Source organism: Lolium rigidum, chromosome 1 (assembly GCF_022539505.1).
Source record: "Lolium rigidum isolate FL_2022 chromosome 1, APGP_CSIRO_Lrig_0.1, whole genome shotgun sequence".
Lineage (NCBI taxonomy): Eukaryota > Viridiplantae > Streptophyta > Magnoliopsida > Poales > Poaceae > Lolium > Lolium rigidum.
Genome location: NC_061508.1, coordinates 11,647,960 through 11,671,526, shown reverse-complemented (window position 1 = coordinate 11,671,526; position 23,567 = coordinate 11,647,960). Strand labels below are relative to the sequence as shown.

The following is a 23,567-nucleotide window of genomic DNA, read 5'->3' as shown; positions in this document are numbered from 1 at the left end:
CCTCGTGTGGGCCTACCATCTACCACGGGGTTTCAGCCGGTTAACGCCGTTAGCGCCGGTTAACGGCGTCCGCCACGTGTCGGTTGCATGACGTCGGCGGTCAACGGGCTCCGGAAACACTTGGGCAACGGTCCGATTTTCCGTGGCGGAAGGGCGCCCAAGCGCGACGGACCGAAAAAATCGTCGTAGGACTTTGCCTGACGCAGTTTCCACAACAGAACCCATATCGTCGGGTTAGGCCCATGGGCGACGAAAAATACCCCTTAGCGGACGATTTTGAGACGTTGTCTATCAGAACTTTTCTCGTAGTGATTGCCTTGAGTCACTGCATTCATCTCATATGCTTTATAATAGTATGATAAAGATTATGTAAGTAGCATGTCACTACAGAAATTATTCTTTTTATCGTTTACCTACTCGAGGGCGAGCAGGAACTAAGCTTGGGGATGCTGATACGTCTCCAACGTACCTATAGTTTCTGATGTTCCATGCTTGTTTTATGACAATACTTACATGTTTTGCTTGCACTTTATAATGTTTTTATGCATTTTCCGGAACTAACCTATTAACGAGATGCCGAAAGGCCAGTTGCTGTTTTCGTTGTTTTTGGTTCCGAGAAAGGCTGTTCGGGCAATATTCTCGGAATTCGACGAAACGAAGACCCAACATCTTATTTTTCCCGGAACCTTCCAGAAAGTCAGAGGGGGACCAGAGGGGAGCCCTGGGGGCCCCACACGTGTGGCCGGCGCGGCCCAGGAGGGGGGCGCGCCGCCCTAGTGTGAGGTGGCCCCGTTGCCCCTCCTGCGCCGCCTCTTCACCTATATAAGCCCTTTCGACCTAAAAACGCGATACCAATTGAAGAAACTCCAGAAAGACTCCAGGGGCGCCGCCACCATCGCGAAACTCCGTTTCGGGGGACAGAAGTCTCTGTTCCGGCACCCTGCCGGGACGGGGAAGTGCCCCCGGAAGCCATCTCCATCAACGCCACCGCCTCCATCATGCTCCGTGAGTAGTTCCCCCATGGACTACGGGTTCTAGGCTGTAGCTAGTTGGTATTCTCTCCCCTATGTACTTCAATACAATTATCTCATGAGCTGCCTTACATGATTGAGATTCATCCGATGTAATCGGTGTTGTGTTTGTCGGGATCCGATGGATTGTTACATTATGATTGTCTATCTACAAAGTTTATGAAGTTATTGTTGCTGCAATCTTGTTATGCTTAATGCTTGTCACTAGGGCCCGAGTGGCATGATCTTAGATTTAAGCTCTATACGTGTTGCTTAGATTGTATCTACAAGTTGTATGCACATGTCTATGTCCGGAACCAAAGGCCCCAAAGTGACAGAAATTGGGACAAGCTGGAGGGAAGGCTTAGATATGAGGATCACATGTTTTCACGGAGTGTTAATGCTTTGCTCCGGTGCTCTATTAAAAGGAGTGCCTTAATTTCCAGTAGATTCCCTAGAGGCCCGGCTACCACCGGCTGGTAGGACAAAAGATGTTGTACAAGTTTCTCATTGCGAGCACGTATGACTATATATGGAAAACATGCCTACATGATTAATGATCTTGATGTTCCGTCTTAATGCTATTTCAATCCTATCAATCGCCCAACTGTAATTTGTTCACCCAACACTTGTTATTGGAGAGTTACCACTAGTGTAGATAGCTGGGAACCCCGGTCCATCTCTCATCATCATATATTCGTTCCTACATGTCATTGGAAGTAGTATCAACTATTTTCTGGTGCCATTGCTCTCATACTACTTATTCTCTGCTCTGTGTTACTTTTACTATTGCTCTCATATTACTCGCTGCTTTCACATCACCCCTGTTACTAGTGCTTTTCCAGGTGCGGCTGAATTGACGACTCAGTTGTTAAGGCTTATAAGTATTCTTTACCTCCCCTTGTGTCGAATCAATAAATTTGGGTTTTACTTCCCTCGAAGACTGTTGCGATCCCCTATACTTGTGGGTCATCACCCCTATGATGTGTGTTCAGAGGGAACCCATACTAAGATGCATAAACTTCCAGTTAAACCCTACCCATAATCAGGTATTGTGGGGGTACTCAATATTGGAAAGGTATCGCATCCAAACCAACATCAATTTTGTATTAAAAAAAATCACCATCTTCTCTTGGTCATTTTCACCTTCAAACATCATTCAATGGAATGACCTATCATTCCAAGGTTTTCAAATTTATTTCAAAGTCACAAGTTCCCATCTAGAGTAGTCAAGTTTTACTATTTTAGCACTAGCACTAATCATGAGGGGTGCTATCTTGCTTGGCTAGTTTGAGACTAACTTTGCTACCCTAATATTCATAACCACTTAGATCAATCTAAGTTATCCAAAGTAACTCTTTGAAATAAACAAGTAAAACTTGTATAGTAAAAACTTGGGATAGGCTTGTGTTAAACAAGATAAGAATCATGGTGCCTTGCTCCAAAGGAGCTTTGCACTTTGCAAGAGTATTAGCTTGCCTTGGTAGTTCTCAAGGTTCTCTTCTTTCTCCTCTTGATAGTATCCCTCCTCTTCTTGGTATTCTCCGGTGCTAGCGTCTAAATTTGAATACGAGTATAATTACTCACTAATTCAATGGCTATTCCCAAACATCATAAACAAACACACAAATTATTCTAAGCACACAAATATTTCAATTAAGGTGCATTGGTTGTGTGACTTGAGGAAAAGAATTTCCTCACATTCATATGTGAAAGTTAATTTCCATAGGGTGCTTGAGGAATAATTTCCTCTCATTGAAATCTTCTTAAGATTTAATTTCTCAAACAATAATACATGAACTTATGTTGACCTAAGTCAACCATTCATTATCATTATTGGATAAAATGATTTAAATGAGGTAGAACACCTCATACCATTTCATAACTCTACAAATGATTTAAATCTCCAAGTATTTCATATAAGAGTGTTTGACCAGGGGTTCAAACATCTCATGAATTCACTTGAGACAAGATTTAAATGAAGTAAAAATACTTCATATGGTTTGCATAATAGTTTTGGACGATATCACTTAAGTAAAATAGCCATATTGTCCTTTATATAAACTAGGGCATGATCATGCAAAGTGACCACACCATTTTCTTGCAGAAACAATTAGTGTAAGTCAATTGTGAGCTATTGGAGTTGGAATTAACTTAATATCTATTTTGGTTGATTTTTAAGATTTATTTGAATGTGCAAAAGTCTCTGGCTTGTTCTTTTTGTCACATTATTTCTACAAAAAATCTCAAGGTGAGACCAGTGGCAAGTTTTAGAGCTTTTCCATAGCTTTCTAATAATATGAAATTTGTCAAATTTGGCCAAGCCAAACAGATTCTATAAATTTCCAAAGTTGGGTCCAGTATTGAATTTGAACTAAATTATTTAAACTCGATTTGAATTAAAAAGGCCGGCGGGAAACACGGTTGGGCCTAATTAGTTTCAAAACGGCCCAAGGCCAGCCCACTACGCGTCCACGCACGCGCGGGCTGCCTAACAGTGGGCTCCACCCGTCAGCGAGTCAAAAACCCGAAGCGGTATGAACTAACGTGGGGCGTTGGATTAGATCACAGATCGACGGCTCACGCTCGTCGTCGTCGACGGCGAGAGAGGAGTTCGCCGGCGGCTCAGGTAGGGGGTTGGAGGGCTTACGGTGGCTCCAGCTAGGGTTGGCAGTGTGCTCGGTGAAGTTGTGGATGACGGCGAAGCTCCTGGTACCGGCGGCGGCTCCAGGGGCGGCTTCAATCGATGGCGGTGACCTCCGGGTACTGGCGGCTCCGATCGTCCAATTGGGCTTGCTCCGGCGTCAATCGAGGTGGCTAACGGTGCTAGGCGAAGCGGTGGTGAGAGGTGGTCATGGTGGTGTGCTCAGATCGTCGAGGGGAGGCCTCCTTTTATAGGCGCATGAGGGTGCCGTGGTGCTGCGGCAAGTCGACAAGGGCGCGGCTTCTCCGGCGGCGTAGAGGGCTAGGCAACGACGCGGTCGTGTTCACGACGTCATGGCGAGGCTATGAGCATGAATGGCGCGGCAAGGGGGTGCCTAGGGTGGTCGGGTCCTTGCTCGTACTGGCGCGGCCGTGGCGGGCGCGCTCGTCCTCTCCGGCGACCGTGGGCGCTAAGGCATGACCAGCTTGTCCGGCGAGCTCCGCGTGGCGAGGAGGGTACCAGGGCGTGCGGATATGGTCGGGGTACGGCGAGATTCGGCGAGCGCCGCGTGGCCGTGTCGCGCGCGTCCGTGCACGGTGACGTCGCCCATGCCGCTCGCGTCGTACCTGGAGCGTACTGGGCGCATCCATGGTGGGTCGTGGCGTCGTCCTCTCGGTCAATGGCGAGTACGGGCGATCTTCTGGGATCCAGGGCTACGTGTTTGGCAAGGTGGTGAGGCCTGTCGCGGTGAGAAGAGAGGGGAGGGTGTCGAGGTGGAACGTGGCCGGCATGGCCATGGCCACGCCATGTCTGGCCCTCTCTTGGTGTTTCCTTTGCATGGGCTAGGTGTGGTGGTGTCCAGGGGTCAGTGCTAGGGCAGGTGGTGGTCAAGACTTGGCATGGTTTGATCACATTTTGAAAATTGGGAATCTTGCATTTGATTCAAAGTCTCATCTTTGCTTGATCATAACTCTTGATGCAAAAAGAATCTGGTATGATGATCTTTACAAAAGTTGTTCATCTTGTTGATTACTTGGATGACATGCAAAGAATAGGATTTGTTTGGTTTAGAAAACTTGAAAACTAGAGGCTCAAAGTGGTGACCAGACTATAAAAGTCAAAAATGACCAATATCTCATGTGAGCCAAAATTGAATTTGGATTTGGTTCAAAAATGTATCTCTTTGATTTCCCCAAGGTTGTAATAACCATCTAATAGCATATTACAAGTAATGGTGAAGTCAAATGGGTCTAGGGTCAAAATTTGCAAAAATGTCATAAGCCATATGTTAGGGTTTTCCTCTTATTTGATTTCTTTCTCTTTTTGATTTATTTGGTTGGTGATCTTCACTTGATCACTTTAGGGTTTTAGAGTTCATCACATAAGCAATTAAACAATCATCATGGCATATCACTCAAAATGCACAAGTCCTATGCAGGGTACTATATGCAAAAGAAAAGTTTTTGTTTGTTACTGAATTTTGGATCTACGAAACTTTGCTTCTCTCTTTTATTGAAATTTGGGATGTTACACAAGCAACCCTGCAATCACGATACAAGAAGTCTCTTGTGTCCCCAACACACCTAATACACTTGTCAGATGTATAGGTGCACTAGTTCGGCGAAGAGATAGTGAAATACAAGTGGTATGAATGAATATGAGCAGTATTAACGGCGCCAGAAAAGTGCTTGCTGGCGTGCAGTTGATGGTAGTAATATTGCAGGAAGTAAAGATGCAGTAAAACAGTAAACAAGTGATGATTGCAGTATTTGGAAACAAGGCCTAGGGATCATACTTTGTTGACTGCCAAAACCCACCGGCGGGCAGCGGCCTTGTCAACACTAGTAGAGCCGGGAAGAGCCTAGAGCTGCGGCTGGCTGAGACCCCTCCGAGCGACGGCCCGCAATGCTCTTCTGGTCACACGCGGCGTTGCGAAGTGCAAGGGCGTGCCACCTGACCTATACCTGGTCAGGAAGGTGATGAGAGTGCCTCGCTTAGTTTCCTGCAGGGCATACATGTAAACGTTAAATACGAGCCTCGATCGGCTCTCAGGTTATCCTGTGAATCGGCTCAAAGAGCCGATCCACCCATGATCCGTACGGGGTGCACGGATACTTGGTGGTCCTGCTTGATCAAGATGAAGCTAATGAGATCTACGACGATTTAGGGTTTTCACCGCATAATCGGATCATCCTACTCCAGGTTGGGCCATGCGGCCACGCACGGTGCTCGTAAGCCGATCCTAAACAAGGCCAAAAAACCAACATGAAGTTGATCCTAGGAACATCCCGTTTAGGACTTGCGAACGCCACCCTACGTGCCACAGGATCCTCCCCCTTTGTAAGGCCTAACTATTGCGAGATATTAAACTAATCCTTGTAGAACAAGGAGCAATCGTAACGGATCAGATCTACTAAATAATGATCAAGCGGGGTGCCGCCCCACACCTAAGATAGGCGTGAGGGCGGCTAGATATGCAAGGGTTGCACTACGTAAGCATGCTTAAACGAAGAACAATGCTAACCCTAACACATCTAATGATAACTACGTTGCTCGCCATCAAAAACGCTTCGAGTACGAGCAACGCATGAACAACGTGGGGCTTGTGCTGCCTAGATCGCAAGATGCGATCTAGGCGGCATGTCGCTTACCCGATAGAAACCCTCGAGACGAAGGAGTTGGCGATGCGCCGAGATTGGTTTGTTTTTGGGGTTGAACGTGAGTTGTTGTTTATTCCATAAACCCTAGGTACATATTTATAGTCCGGGGGACTTTCTAATGTGGGCGTGCACTAAACCGTGCACGAGTAAGATTCTATCTCTAAACTAAAACAGATCTAATATGTTACAGATACACGGGCAATTAAGCCCAACTTGGTAAAAAAGGCCGATTCACATATTCCTCCATGTATACTTCTTTTAAGCCTGTCTTGAATGCGGCCCACCTCCGACTCAGTCAAATCTTGGTGATAACACATGCCCCCCTGGTTTTGGAATTGGTAATTCCAAAATCACTCTGCTCTCCTTCGTCGGGTCATGTCGTGGCAGAACCGTCGCAGTATCCCTCATGATGATGCCTTGCCTTCTCAACTTCTCCGCGTGACCTGGCATTTTTTTTTCTTTTTAGGCACCACTTCCTCGGAAACTGCTGTGGCATTGAATTTCCACTATATCCTCCTTCGATTTAACCGCTCTGAACAGTTCTTCTTTGTATCTCCTCCGCATTAGCACTCCAAAAACCCTCCCAGCCACCATGTCTTCTTCCTCCTCTGACCCATCGGATCTTGTCAGCCAATCCTCCACGTCCCGTGAGCCGACGCCGGAATACGACGCGGCGGCGGTCCACGCGGCCAACACCCGCCGCGCCATTGCGGCGGGGGAGGAATCAGACCACGATTTCTCCATCTGGTCCGAGGACGACCAGTCCTTGACAGACGGGGAGAACGACCTCCGCTTCCTCGCCGTTGGGGAAACGGAAGAGGAGAGTGACGACGACAGCTTCTCCTGCGACTTCACCTCTTCCGGGGAGGAGGAGGAGCAGGAAGGGGAGGAGGAGGACGATGACGAGAGCTCCTCCGACGAGCCGCCGGCCAAGCGGTTCTGCCCTTGGCCGGGCAACCTTAGCGACTTCGACAGCGACGAGGACGACGCTGGCGAAGAAGATGAAGACAACGAGGGCCCGGCCGGCGGCCATTGGAGCGATGACGAGCCCGCCGGGAGCAGCGCCGATAGCGGTGACGACGGCGACGACGAGGGCAGTGATGGCCCATAGATAGGACCTCTAGAACAGGGCCAGTAGTAGTAGATGGGGCAGTGGATCCCCTAGTATTTCCCTTTTGAGAGCAATTAGCTCTTTATGTAAGAAACCTCATCTTAATCAATGAAGAACTTTTCCTCAATCTTGATTTTGCCGATTCCTTTTAATGGAGCCGATTCCCTCTTCTACTGACCTTGCCGACTCGTCCCCTTTGCCAATGCGTAATGAGCCGATCGCACCGCATCGGCCCTTTGAAATTCACCCTTCTCTTCTTCAGCTGATGATTTTCTAAATTTGGTGGAAGATGCCGGATTTTCAGGAAAACCTTCGAACTTTTCCAACCAAACCCAATAATCCTTTTCAGTACCCATCATGGTGAAGAAGGTTGCAATGAAGGATCAGCCGATGGCATCCTCATCGGTTCTTTAAACAGGGTAAAACAGAGCATTCACCAGGCCTGCTGCCCCCCGAGCCTTGTTCAAGGCGAGGATATCAGAGAGAATGCGCCAAAGCCCGGATCGGCTCGAAGCACATGAAGAAATTTCCATTGTCTTATTCTCTCGAAGCAACAGAAGGCACCGTCGCTGGCCTGGACTTGGCGATTCTGAAGTCGATGCCCTTGCATCGGCTGTTCCAAAAATGCTTTTTTTTTTTACGGCCGACCTGTTCATCGGCCCCCATATTCCGATACCCATCAACAGAAGATGAGATGCTTTCGTTGCATATCCTCGTATTTCATCTACCTAGGCGCCCCCCCCCGAGCCGATTCTGTCAAGAGAATTGATGGTATCGGCTCGTGTTGGATCACATGCTGAACCCAGGCAGAATGGCAGGTGAGGATAATTTCGGCCGATTGCTGGAATCGGCCTCCACGTTGCTTGCTCGTTGAAGGTTTTGTAAGTTCCCTTCATAAATTTTGGGGCCGATCACAAGGATCAGCCTCTCCTGGTTTTCTCATTGGTTTGATCTTGCTACTTGGTCAGGCTGGATAAAACCAACCCAACTTCTGACTTGATGCGCTTGTTGTCGTCCACCTTGAGTGCACCGTAAGGTCGTGGAGCGCTACGCTCTGTCGGCAAGACGAGTACCATGTTTGTGCCAGCCGATGTCTCATCATCGGCTTTCCTCTGTTTGGGGCGCCACTCCATTTTCCGTGGACGACCCTCTTCATCCGAGGTTCGCTGAACCTTTGCGGCCAGATCAGGCCGTGCCTTCCTTAGCGTATGCAGGTACAACCTCTCGGCTTCCTCTAGGCCGCGCAATCGCTGAACCACTGCGCTTTTGGGAACGGCTGAGTCCGTCGGGGCACCACCTTGGCCGGTGGTACCTATCTTCTTCCACTTCTCCCTCGTCTTCGAATCCTCAAGATCTGCCCAACGAGGTGACTCAGCGCGTTTGCTTTGTGGCGGGAGAGGCCCTAGGCGCTCGAACACGGACACATTGGCTGCCTCCTTCTTTTTCGATTGCATTACAGGCAATTGCCGATTGTGGGCAATCGGCTCATTCCTGAATCCCAGCGAGTGTACGAAGAAAGGGCAGTCCCAATGTCCGGCGTTGTCGTCTTGCTCCCTTGATGCTTCGTGGCACGGCGCTCGTGCTCCTCCTCATCGCGATTACTGCCGACGATATCTTCGGCTTCTCTAGCCGGACGAGCTCCTCTATCATCGTAATTGTGCCGTCGGCGTTGGTCATACTTGACTCACATATTTATTGAGGAGGTGATCGAGAGAGGGTCGGCTGATATCTTATATTCTTCACCTCTCCCTCGTGACATAGCGCTTGCCATCATGACGGAGCCGATCGCGTGGAGCGGCCTCCTCGTGTCCTTGCTATGAGAGCAGCTGCCCTCATCTCCATCTTTGCCGAGTGGTTTCCAAGTCCTACCATGTTGATGCTTGAACGAGGGACCCGGCTGGCAACCTTCGAGTAGGTGATTTCTACCATGTTAACGGCGGGGAAGGGTTGGGTGTCGACCTTCATGGCGTACTGGTTGAAAATTAGCCGCCCCTTCTCTATCGCCGCTTGGATGTGCGACGCCACACCGGCGGTCGTTGGTGGCATGGGAAAGCGAGTTGTGGAATTTGCGGTACGGCTTTCCGTTTAGCTCTTTCGCCGTGGGGAACTTGAGACCTTCGGGAATCGTCAACTGTTTCTCCTTGAGCAGGAGGTCGAAGATTTGTTCGGTCTTGGTTATGTCAAAATCAAATCCCACAGGCGGCCCTGGTGGCTTTACCCAATTGCAGGCCACGGGGTTCCTCCCGAGTCCACTCAGCCACTGCTATTTCTTGGTCTCCCGCGGAGCACTTCATCTTCCTCCGTATCGACCATAACTACTGCACGCTTGAACTTGTCTTGGTACAGGTCGGGGTGGCGCTGTTCATATGCCGATAGTTTCGAACCATGTGCGCCAACGAGGGATAATCTGCTTGGGAGGCCATGTCCTTGAGCTGTGTTGCAAGGCCTGCTACTGCCAACTCGGTCGCTTCCTTTTCGGTTATACGAACCGAATAACATCGGTTCCTAAGATTCCTGAAGCGCTGGATGTATTCTGTCACCGTTTCCCCGCGCTTCTGACGTAGTTGTGCTAGATCGGCAATGCCAGACTCGGAAGCTTCTGAATGGTATTGCATATGGAACTGTTCTTCCAATTGCTTCCAAGACTGGATGGAGTTTGCTGGCAAAGAGGTGTACCATCCAAAAGCCGATCCCGTGAGGGACTGTGAAAGAGCCTCACGCGTAGCTGATCCGACACCGAAGCCGGTCCTAGTTGAGCCAAATATCGGCTGACGTGCTCGATGGAGGCTGGAGCCATCCGATCCACTGAATTTGGAGAAGTCAGGGAGCCGATATTTAGGTGGCAGCGGGATCATCTCGTAATCGTCAGGGTACGGCTTGGAATAGCCGACTGCCCTTCTTTTCGGTATCATGCCGAACTGGTCTCTCAGTATGGTACTGATCTGATCCGCTGTGCTGGCCGTAGGAGTTGTGCTATGAAGATTCGCCGGGGTGGCGTACTTGGCCTGCCATGTTTGCTTTTCCAGCTCTGAGCCAGCTGCAGGAGCTGGGCTCGGGAGTTTCGTCGGCGTGGCGTATTTAGTTAGCCACGTCTGCTCTGTCGCCGACGTTCCTCCTGTCTTCGCCGGAGTCCCCAACGTTGTGGCCTGGTTTGTGAGTGCCCAGTCACCACAATCCGGCACATACATGCACGCGTATCCATGAGGGATCTCCTTAGGCGCCTCCATTAAGAACTGGTAGTCACTAGGGTCGCCACCAATCCTGTAAACGAGGAATGCCGGTGTAGTTGGCACTTCAGCAGGTGCTGCCAACGCATATGGCAGCGGTGGACGGGGCCCGGAGTGGCAACTCTCCTTGATGAGTCCCGAGAGCTGGTCCGACGGCGAGTGTCGGTGGCTCATGATCTCCTGGATCACGCGCGGAGCGACACGCTCCAACACGTTGACCAAGTTCTCGAGTGGCGGTGTAGTGAGTGAGCCACCGGGTAGTTGATCTCCTGCCGCAGACCCACGAGTACGTTCCTCCGACGGGGTAGAGAGGTCTATCCCATCGAGCGCACCTTGCGGTGAGAACCCCTTCCATCCGATGCCACCGGAACGGGTTCTGCGAAAAGAGCCGATGAGGTCGGCTTCGAGGGTAGCCTTGATCTCGTTGTATTGCTTCTTGAGGTCGTCGGGCGGATCCTCGTAGGTGAGCGGCGTGCCATCCGCCATCTCAGATGTAGATGGCGATGTGGTTGATGTAGACGATTGTCCCACCGGGCGTGCCAGAATGTGTTGACTGCCAAAACCCACCGGCGGGCAGCGGCCTTGTCAACACTAGTAGAGCCGGGAAGAGCCTAGAGCTGCGGCTGGCTGAGACCCCTCCGAGCGACGGCCCGCAATGCTCTTCTGGTCACACGCGGCGTTGCGAAGTGCAAGGGCGTGCCACCTGACCTATACCTAGTCAGGAAGGTGATGAGAGTGCCTCGCTTAGTTTCCTGCAGGGCATACATGTAAACGTTAAATACGAGCCTCGATCGGCTCTCAGGTTATCCTGTGAATCGGCTCAAAGAGCCGATCCACCCATGATCCGTACGGGGTGCACGGATACTTGGTGGTCCTGCTTGATCAAGATGAAGCTAATGAGATCTACGACGATTTAGGGTTTTCACCGCATAATCGGATCATCCTACTCCAGGTTGGGCCATGCGGCCACGCACGGTGCTCGTAAGCCGATCCTAAACAAGGCCAAAAAACCAACATGAAGTTGATCCTAGGAACATCCCGTTTAGGACTTGCGAACGCCACCCTACGTGCCACAGGATCCTCCCCCTTTGTAAGGCCTAACTATTGCGAGATATTAAACTAATCCTTGTAGAACAAGGAGCAATCGTAACGGATCAGATCTACTAAATAATGATCAAGCGGGGTGCCGCCCCCACACCTAAGATAGGCGTGAGGGCGGCTAGATATGCAAGGGTTGCACTACGTAAGCATGCTTAAACGAAGAACAATGCTAACCCTAACACATCTAATGATAACTACGTTGCTCGCCATCAAAAACGCTTCAGTACGAGCAACGCATGAACAACGTGGGGCTTGTGCTGCCTAGATCGCAAGATGCGATCTAGGCAGCATGTCGCTTACCCGATAGAAACCCTCGAGACGAAGGAGTTGGCGATGCGCCGAGATTGGTTTGTTTTTGGGGTTGAACGTGAGTTGTTGTTTATTCCATAAACCCTAGGTACATATTTATAGTCCAGGGGACTTTCTAATGTGGGCGTGCACTAAACCGTGCACGAGTAAGATTCTATCTCTAAACTAAAACAGATCTAATATGTTACAGATACACGGGCAATTAAGCCCAACTTGGTAAAAAAGGCCGATTCACATATTCCTCCATGTATACTTCTTTTAAGCCTGTCTTGAATGCGGCCCACCTCCGACTCAGTCAAATCTTGGTGATAACATACTTTCACTAGTGGACACTCTCAACATTGATCACATAAATAAATAAGTTCTCTTCCTTTGTGCTACATATACTCTTGTTTGATAATGAACACCATTCGTTGTGTAGGGCTACAAGAGCTCCCTCAAGCCGGAGTTAACAAGCGCCACAACATTCGGCATTCATATTTAAGTAACCTTTAGAGCATAATAGATCTTTGCAATTTAAACCGAGTACTAACATAGCATACACACTGTCACCTTTACACTATGAAGGGGGAATAAATCACATCAATACTATCATAGTAATAGTTAACTCCATAACCTACAAGAGATTATGATCATAACCTACGCCAAGTACTACACGATGCACACACTTGTCACCATTACACCGTGAAGGAGGAATAGACTACTTTAATAACATCACAAGAGTAGCACATAGACTAATAGTGATACAAAGCTCATCATATGGATCTCAATCATGCAAAGCAATTCATGAGATCATTGTATTGAGGTACAGAGAGAGATATTAACCACATAGCTACCGGTACAGCCCTTAGCCTCGATGGAGAACTACTCCCTCCTCATGGGAGACAGCAGCGGTGATGAAGATGGCGGTTGTGTCGATGGAGGAGCCTTCCGGGCGCAATTCCCCGTCCCGGCAGGGTGCCGGAACAGAGACTCCTGTCCCCCAGATCTTGGCTTCGCGATGGCGGCGGCTCTGGAAGGTTTCTCGTACCGTGGCTTTTCCGTATCGAAGATTTAGGTCAGGGACCTTTAAATAGGCGAAGAGGCGGAGTCGGAAGGCTGACGAGGCGGTGACACAATAGGGGGGCGCGGCCCAGGCCCTGGCCGTGCCGCCCTATCATCTGGTGGCCCTGTGGCCCTCCTCTGCTGGCTCTCGTGTGTTCTGGAAGCTTCGTGGAAAAAATAGGATGCTGGACATTGATTTCGTCCGATTCCGAGAATATTTCCTTACTAGGATTTCTGAAACCAAAAACAGCAGAAAACAGGAACTGGCACTTCGGCATCTCGTCAATAGGTTAGTTCCGGAAAACGCATAATAATGACATATAATGTGTATAAAACATGTGAGTATCATCATAAAAGTAGCATGGAACATAAGAAATTATAGATACGTTTGAGATGTATCAAGCATCCCCAAGCTTAGTTCCTACTCGCCCTCGAGTAGGTAAACGATAACAATGATAATTTCTTAAGTGACATGCTACCAACATAATCTTGATCAACATTATTGTAAAGCATATGAGATGAATGCAGCGATTCGAAGCAATGATGAAGACAATGAGTAAACAAATGAATCATATAGCAGAGACTTTTCATGAATAATACTTTCAAGACAAGCGTCAATAGGACTTGCATAAGAGTTACTCATAAAGCAATAAATTCTTAGTAGAAAGCATTGAAGCAACACAAAGGATGATTAAGTTTCAGCAATTGCTTTCAACTTGTAACATGTATATCTCATGGATAGTTGTCAACATAAAGCAATATAACAAGTGCAATAGGTAAACATGTAAGAATCAATGCACAGTTGACACAAGTGTTTGCTTCTAAGATAGAAAGAAGTAGGAAAACTGACTCAACAATAAAGTGGAAGAATGGCCCTTCGCAGAGGGAAGCATGGATTACTATTTTTGTGCTAGAGCTTTTCATTTTGAAAACATAGAAACAATTTTGTCAACGGTAGTAATAAAGCATATGTGTTATGTATAAGACATCCTATAAGTTGCAAGCCTCATGCATAGTATACTAATAGTGCCCGCACCTTGTCCTAATTAGCTTGGATTAACACGGATTATCATTGCATAACATATGTTTCAACCAAGTGTCACAAAGGATACCTCTATGCCGCCTGTACAGAGGTCTAAGGAGAAAGTTCGCATTGGATTTCTCGCTTTTGATTATTCTCAACTTAGACATCCATACCGGGACAACATAGACAACAGATAATGGACTCCTCTTTTAATGCTTAAGCATTCAACAACGGTTAATACTCTCATAAGAGATTGAGGTTTTATGTCCAAACTGAAACTTCCACCATGATTCATGGCTTTAGTTAGCGGCCCAATGTTCTTCTCTAACAATATGCATACTCAAACCATTTGATCATGAAAATCGCCCTTACTTTAGACAAGACGAACATGCATAGCAACTCACATGATATTCAACAAAGGTAAAAGTTGATGGCGTCCCAGAAACATGGTTACCGCTCAACAAGCAACTTATTAATAAATAAGATACATAAGTACATATTCTTCACCACAATAGTTTTTAAGGCTATTTTCCCATGAGCTATGTATTGTAAAGGCAAAGAATAGAATTTTAAAGGTAGCACTCAAGTAATGTACTTTGGAATGGCAGAGAAATACCATGTGGTAGGTAGGTATGGTGGACACAAATGGCATAGTTTTTTGGCTCAAGGATTTGGATGCACGAGAAGAATCCCTCTCAATACAAGGCTACGCTAGCAAGGTTGTTTGAAGCAAACTCAAGTATAAAATGGTGCAGCAAGACTCACATATGAACATATTGTAAGCATTATAAGACTTTACATCGTCTTCCTTGTCGTTCAAACACCTTAACCGAGAAAATATCTAGACTCTAGAGAACAATCATGCAAACCAAATTTTAACAAGCTCTATGTAGTCCTTCATTAATGGGTGCAAAGTACATGATGCAAGAGCTTAAACATGATCTATATGAGCACAACAATTGCCAAGTATCAAATTATTCAAGACATTATACAAATTACCACATGCAGCATTTTCTGTTTCCAACCATATAACAATGAACGAAGCAGTTTCAACATTTGCCATGAACATTAAGAGTAAAGCTAAGAACACATGTGTTCATACGCAACAGCGGAGCGTGTCTCTCTCCCACACAAGCATGAATTTATTCAGAGAATTAAAATAACAAAACGAAAATAAAAACAAACAGACGCTCCAAGTAAAGTACATAAGATGTGACCGAATAAAAATATAGTTTCAAGAGAAGAAACCTGATAAATTGTTGATGAAGAAGGGGATGCCTTGGGCATCCCCAAGCTTAGATGCTTGGATCTTCTTGAAATATGCAGGGATGAACCCCGGGGCATCCCCAAGCTTAGACTTTTCACTCTTCTTGATCATAGTATATCATCCTCCTCTCTTGACCCTTGAAAACTTCCTCCACACCAAACTCAAAACAACTCATTAGAGGGTTAGTGCATAATCAAAAATTCACATGTTCAGAGGTGACACAATCATTCTTAACACTTCTGGACATTGCCCAAAGCTACTGGAGGTCAATGGAACAAAGAAATCCATCCAACACAACAAAAGAGGCAATGCGAAATAAAAGGCAGAATCTGTCAAAACCGAACAGTCCGTAAAGACGAATTTTTTAGAGGCACTGGACTTGCTCGGATGAAAATGCTCAAATTGAATGAAAGTTGCGTACATATCCGAGGATCACGCACGTAAATTGGCAGATTTTTCTGAGTTACCTACAGAGAACCCCTGCCCAAATTCGTGACGGACAGAAATCCGTTTCTACGCGTTAGAATCCAAATCTAGTATCAACCTTGCTATCAAAGACTTTACTTGGCACAACAATGCAATAAAATAAGATAAGGAGAGGTTGCTACAGTAGTAAAAAACTTCCAAGACTCAAATATAAAACAAAAGTACTGTAGTAAAATAAACACATGGGTTATCTCCCAAGAAGTGCTTTCTTTATAGCCATTAAGATGGGCTCAAGTAATTTCAATGATGCACTCGCAAGAAATAGGAGTTGAAGCAAAAGAGAGCATCAAAAGCAAGTATGAAACAAATTTTAAGCCTAACATGCTTCCTATGCATAGGAATCTTGTAAATAAACAAATTCATGAAGCATAATGCAACAAGCATAGAAAGGTAACACAAGCACAATTTCAAGATTCTCAACATAAAGAGGGGAAACTTAATATTATTAAGATGCATATAACCATGTTTCCCTCTCTCATAATAACTTTCAGTAGCATCATGAACAAACTCAACAATATAACTATCAAATGAAACATTCTTATCATGAGCTACATGCATAAAATTATTACTCTCCACATAAGCATAATCAATTTTATTAGTTGTAGTGGCAGCAAATTCAACAAAGTAGCTATCATTATTATTCTCATCATCAAATATAGGAGGTATAGTATCATCATAATAAAATTTACTCTCCATAGTAGGCAGCACCAGAAGACCACTATCATTATAATCATCATATATGGGAGGCATATCATAATCAACATAAACTTTCTCCTCAATACCCGGAGGGCTAAAGAGATCATTTTCATCAAAACCGACCTCCCCAAGCTTAGAATTTTCTATATCATTAGCAACAATGGTGTTCAAAGCGTTCATACTAATATCATTGCTACTAGCATGCAAATAAGGTTCCATAGGTTTTTTAATTTTCGCATTAAACCATTCATGTCTTGACTCAGGAAATAGTTTAAAAAGCTCACAGATGTTTTCCATTATGCCTTACTAGTGTAAAACAAGAAACAAAAAGATGCAATTGCAGGATCTAAAGGAAATAGCTTCGAGCACTCACACACCGGCAACAGTGCTAGGAAATAGCTTAGTAGTCGGAGGATGTGAATACCTTTTACCTTACGTCCCCGGCAACGGCGCCAGAAAAGTGCTTGATGTCTACGGGTGCTTCTATTCTTGTAGACAGTGTTGGGCCTCCAAGAGCAGAGGTTTGTAGAACAGCAACAAGTTTCCCTTAAGTGGATCACCCAAGGTTTATCGAACTCAGGGAGGAAGAGGTCAAAGATATCCCTCTCAAGCAACCCTGCAATCATGATACAAGAAGTCTCTTGTGTCCCCAACACACCTAATACACTTGTCAGATGTATAGGTGCACTAAATCGGCGAAGAGATAGTGAAATACAAGTGGTATGAATGAATATGAGCAGTAGTAACGGCGCCAGAAAAGTGCTTGCTGGCTAGCAGTTGATGGTAGTAATATTGCAGGAAGTAAAGATGCAGTAAAACAGTAAACAAGTGATGATTGCAGTATTTGGAAACAAGGCCTAGGGATCATACTTTCACTAGTGGACACTCTCAACATTGATCACATAAATAAATAAGTTCTCTTCCTTTGTGCTACATATACTCTTGTTTGATAATGAACACCATTCGTTGTGTAGGGCTACAAGAGCTCCCTCAAGCCGGAGTTAACAAGCGCCACAACATTCGGCATTCATATTTAAGTAACCTTTAGAGCATAATAGATCTTTGCAATTTAAACCGAGTACTAACATAGCATACACACTCGTTACCTTTACACTATGAAGGGGGAATAAATCACATCAATACTATCATAGTAATAATTAACTCCATAACCTACAAGAGATTATGATCATAACCTACGCCAAGTACTACACGATGCACACACTCGTCACCATTACACCGTGAAGGAGGAATAGACTACTTTAATAACATCACAAGAGTAGCACATAGACTAATAGTGATACAAAGCTCATCATATGGATCTCAATCATGCAAAGCAATTCATGAGATCATTGTATTGGGGTACAGAGAGAGATTAACCACATAGCTACCGGTACAGCCCTTAGCCTCGATGGAGAACTACTCCCTCCTCATGGGAGACAGCAGCGGTGATGAAGATGGCGGTGGTGTCGATGGAGGAGCCTTCCGGGGGCAATTCCCCGTCCCGGCAGGGTGCCGGAACAGAGACTCTTGTCCCCCAGATCTTGGCTTCGAGTTTGGCGGCGGCTCTGGAAGGTTTCTCGTACCATGGCTTTTCCGTATCGAAGATTTAGGTCAGGGACCTTTAAATAGGCGAAGAGGCGGAGTCGGAAGGCTGACGAGGCGGTGACACAATAGGGGGCGCGGCCCGGGCCCCGGCCGCGCCACCCTATCATCCGGTGGCCCCGTGGCCCTCCTCTCGCTGGCTCTCGGGTGTTCCGGAAGCTTCGTGGAAAAATAGGATGTTGGGCATTGATTTCGTCCGATTCCGAGAATATTTCCTTACTAGGATTTCCGAAACCAAAAACAGCAGAAAACGAGGAACCGGCACTTCGGCATCTCGTCAATAGGTTAGTTCCGGAAAACGCATAATAATGACATATAATGTGTATAAAACATGTGAGTATCATCATAAAAGTAGCATGGAACATAAGAAATTATAGATACGTTTGAGACGTATCACTTCCCTTTTTGATCTCAAAGGATCATGGTGAGGGTTTAGGGATGGTGTCAAGCAACTCAAACACATAGCATGGCAAAGTCACACATACATGCATCCATATTATGCAACACATGGAAATTAGATAAAGTTTTTGTTAGCTCCAAAATTTGAACAAGGGAGAATATATCTTTATTGATTTTGAAGTTTTTGAGATGTTACATAGGAACTGCACGTGCACATGTCTGGTCGGACTACCGACTTTGACAGGGCCAACTTAGTAGCGCTACAACACATTGACTTGGTCGATCCTTGGTTGAAAGAGCACAAAACCATGATAGAAAACAGTGGCAAGCCGATGACGTAAGCAGAAATATTCAGAGAGCACAACTCCTCTTTCCCGCCCTGGTTCAAAGATCACATTGATGCTAATCCCCCACCAATGGATTGTAACGATGATAAACTAGTATTGGCCTTGTCACATGGCCCCACACCCAACATCATGACTTACCAAGCGTACGATATCAACAGGTACACATTCTACACGGAAGAAAAAGACAAGAACATCGTTTACCAGAACTCAGGGTTAACGATGGAATCCTATACGGGTGACGTAAAGACTATATACTACGGAAGGATAGATGAAATCTGGAAGCTTAGCTACGCATGGAAGAAAGTGCCGATGTTCCGTATCAGATGGGCTAAGAGCGTCACAAAAGAAGACCTGTATTTCACCACCATGTTTCTACCCGAAGCCAACAAATCAAAGTCCACGAACGCCACCGTGCAAAATGAGCCTTGGGTATTGGCTAAACACATGGACCAATGCTTCTTCATAACAGACCCATCTAGGCTTAGCCGTGTTGTTGTGAGGAGAGGCAAGAGGACCATCGTCGGAATTGATGGAGTCGCCAACGAGGAAGACTTTGAAGGACATGTCGGAGACCCAATAATGATGGAAGAATCCGAGGACGAAGATACAACATACACCACAAGAAGAAGCAGGACCATGCTATCGAGGTCAGGTCGACCCTTCAAAAGAAGAAGTCATGACACGGGGATAAATTATTCAACGACGAGCAAGAAAATGAAGAAGAAAGTGAAACACTCTTCTCAATCGATGATGTAAAACTTTATTTGCAATGTATAAATCATATTTTTTGTAATACATAACTCATATTGTGTTGGCCAATATTTTATGTATAACTAATATTGTGTTGGTCAATATTTTATGTATGTATATATAACTCATATCTTTTTGTTTTTGCATAACTCATGCATATTGCTTTGTTATTATCTTGAAAAGATAAGAAAAAATAAAATAGTATAGCGTTTGGGGTAAAAGAAAAGAAACATAAAAGAAAGAGAAAAGAAATAAAAATAGTATAGGATTTTGTAATGCATGTATATATAACTCATATTGCTAAACAAGTCCCAGGTTACAGATGTGCCAAGGTTATTGCCGGTGCACCAGGTCCCTGGTGCACCGGCAATAACCTTGGCACAGCTGTAACTCAGACTTAACCGTTTTCTACCTCTTCTTCTCATCATCGTAGGAGTCAGCAACAGCGATGGAGATGGCGGTGGAGTCGATGGAGATGGCTCTGGGGGAAATTTCCTGTCCCGGCAGGATGCCGGAACAGAGACTTCTGGCCCCCGGATCTTGTCTGCGACGGCAGCGGAGCTACGGAATTTTTCTGGAACGGAGGCTTATTTATTTAGGGTTTTCGCATCGGTAGGCAACTTATAGGCGAAAGGGCGAGCTCGGTGGGTGCCCGAGGGCCCCACACCATGCTTAGGCGCGGCCAGGCCCTGGGCTGCGCCTAGGCCTGGTCTGGCCGCCCTGTGGAACTTCCTTGACTCCCCTCTGGACTCCTTCTTTGTTATAGTAAAATAGGCACTTTGGCTTTTGTTTCATCCAATTCCAAAAATATTTCCTGTAAAAAAATTCTGAATCCAAAAACAGCAGAAAATAGGGAACTGGCACTGTGGCATCTTGTCAATAGGTCAGTGCCAAAAATGTATAAAATTGCAACGAACTGTAAGTAAAACATAGTGTAATTGGTGTAAAACAAGCATGAAACATCAAAAAATATAGATTTCGTTTGAGACGTATCAGGTACCCTCCTGAATGAATGTGGGACAAATATTTGAAAGCTCACTCGGATTAGCGGGGGATGTGCTAAAGAAAAATTGTAGAATATCACCCTTTGAAGAGAGATATGAGCAAGAGGCTTCAAGAACACTTGTGTTTTCAGAATTATATAAAGCCAGTAAAAAAACAAAAAATCCATGGGTATTTGAACCCGAGTACCCGGGAAAAAGAAGAATATTGGAAGAACAGGAGACCCCTTCGAACAACATGTTCTAATAGGGAAGTCCTATATCTTAAAATTAATTCATCAAGTTGATGAGATAATTCATGGGCGTTCTACTGGGCCCCACTCACTTGTTACACAACAACCAGTTAGAGGAAGAGCCAATCAAGGGGGACAACGAGTAGGAGAAATGGAAGTTTGGACTTTAGAAGGATTTGGTGTTGCTCATATTTTACAAGAGATACTTACTTATAAGTCTGACCGTCTTATAGCTCACCAAGAAATACTTAATGCTACGGTCTGGGAAAAAAAAGAATACCTAATCACGAGGATCCTCCAGAATTTTTCGAGTGCTCGTTCAAGAGCTACGATCTTTGGCTCTAGAACTGAATCATTTCCTTGTATCTGAGAAGAACTTCCAGGTTACTAGGGAGGAAGTTTGATCGGAATAAATATAAATTATTTCTTATTTCTATTTTATGATTGACCAATATAAACATCAAATAATTCAAATTGGACTCGTTTCCCCTCAACAAATAAAGGCTTGGGCAAACAAAAAACTACCTAATGGAGAAGTCATTGGCAAAGTCACAAGGCCCTCTAGTTTGCATTATAAAACCGATAAACTAGAAAAAGATGGATTATTTTGCGAAAAAATCTTTGGACCCATAAAAAGCGGAATTTGCGCTTCTGGCGATTCTCGAGCGAGTGGAGCTCATAACGAAGACGAAAGATTTTACCAAAAATGCGGAGTAGAATTTGTGGATACTCGGATACGAATATATCAAATGGGATACATCAAACTCGCATGTCCTGTGACTCATGTGTGGTATTTGAAATGTATTCCTTGTTATATCGTGAATATTTTAGATAGACCTCTTAAGAAGATGGAAGGCCTAGTATACGACGATTTATCTTTTGCTAGGCCGAACACTATAAAACCTACTTTTTTACGATTACGCGGTTTATTCGTAGAGGAAGTTGCATCTTGTAACCACAACATTTCTCTCTTTGTTCCTACCCCAAGCTTTGCAACATTTTGAAATCGGGAAATTGCAACAAGAGTAGGTGATATTAGAGAACAATTAGCAGATTTGGATTTACGAATTATTACAAAAGAATTCCTTGTTCGAATGGAAGTAATTAGAAGACGTCGGGTATAGTGGAGATGAATTGGAAGGTAGAAAAAGAAGAATAAGAAATATTTTTTATTAGACGCATGCAATTGGTGAAACATTTTATTCAAACAAACGTAGAACCAGAATGGATGGTTTTGTTCCTATTACCGGTTAATCCTCCCGAATTGAGACCCATTGTTATAGGTCTGGAGATAAAGTAGTAACTTCGGACATTATCGAGAATTCGTGGACATTATCGAGAATTCGTGTCGCTGAAGCTGAAGCAGCGACTTTTGAAGTAACAGAAAGAAAAGCAACGATTGTAGTGGGGGAGTCAGAGTAGAAAAGATGATTCCTTGCTTCTTTCTCTCATGCAAAACCGTGTGGGGGACTTTCATATCGCATGACTCTTAGGTGATAAAATAAAGAAGAACTCGTCTTCTTTCTTTGTTGATTACGTTTCTCGCGTATGTATAAGACCGAATCCATTCTTTTTTGAAATGATTTCAAAAAAGAGCTACTAATTCTTAACTTTTCGAGGAATCCTTCATCAGTGGTTGTGAAAGGCGGTTTATGGAGTAGCTCTCCACGGGGCTTTTGCACTAATAGTTTTCATCTTGCGCCAATTTGAACTTGCTCGGTCTAGTCAATTGCGGCCTTATAATGCAATCTCATTCTCTGAACCAATCGCAGTTTTTTCTGTATTCCTTATTTATCCACTGGGGCAATCTGGTTGGCTTTTTGGGCCGAGATTTGGCGTAGCAGCGATATTTCAATTCATCCTTTTGTTCCAAGGATTTCATAATTGGGCGTTGAACCCATTTCATATGATGGGAGTTCCCGGAGTATTAGGCGTGGCTCTGCTATGCATTATTCATGGAGAGACCGTAGAAAACACTCTATTTGAGGACGGTGATGGTGCAATACCTTCCGCGCTTTTAACCCAACTCAAGTTGAAGAAACTTATTCAATGGTCACTACTAACCGCTTTTGGTCCCAAATCTTTAGTGTTGCTTTTTTCCAATAAACGGTTTGCTACATTTATTTATGCTATTTGTACCCCTCACCGGTTTATGAATGATTGCTCTTGGCGTAGTTGGTCTGGCTCTGAACTTACATGACTATGACTTTGTTTCCAAGGAAATCCGTGCAGCCGAAGATCCTGAATTTGACACTTTCTACATCAAAAAATATTCATTTAAACGGGGATATTCGTGCGTGGATGGTAGCGCAGTACCAGCCTCATGAAAATCTTATATTCCCGGAGGAGGTTCTACCATGTGGAAACGCTCTTTAATGGAACTTTCATTTAGCTAGTCGTGACCAAGAAACCACCGGCTTTGCTTGGTGGGATGGGAATGCCAGACTTATCAATTTGTCCGGTAAGTTACTTGGAGCCGACGTAGCTCATGTCGGATTAATCATATTCTGGGCTGGAGAACCTATTTGAAGTTTCTCATTTCGTACCCGAAAATCCCATGTATGAACAAGGCTTAATTTTAGTTCCACACTTAGCTACTCTAGGTTGTGGAGTAGGACCGGGGGAGAAGTTCGCGATATTTTCGGTACTTTCTATG

General features: G+C 45.3%; 1 pseudogene; it reads left to right on the top strand.

The window, feature by feature from the left end:
* The first annotated feature begins 4,302 nt into the window (after positions 1 to 4,302).
* Positions 4,303 to 23,287, top strand: LOC124704022 (annotated as a pseudogene).
* The last annotated feature ends 280 nt before the right edge of the window (positions 23,288 to 23,567 follow it).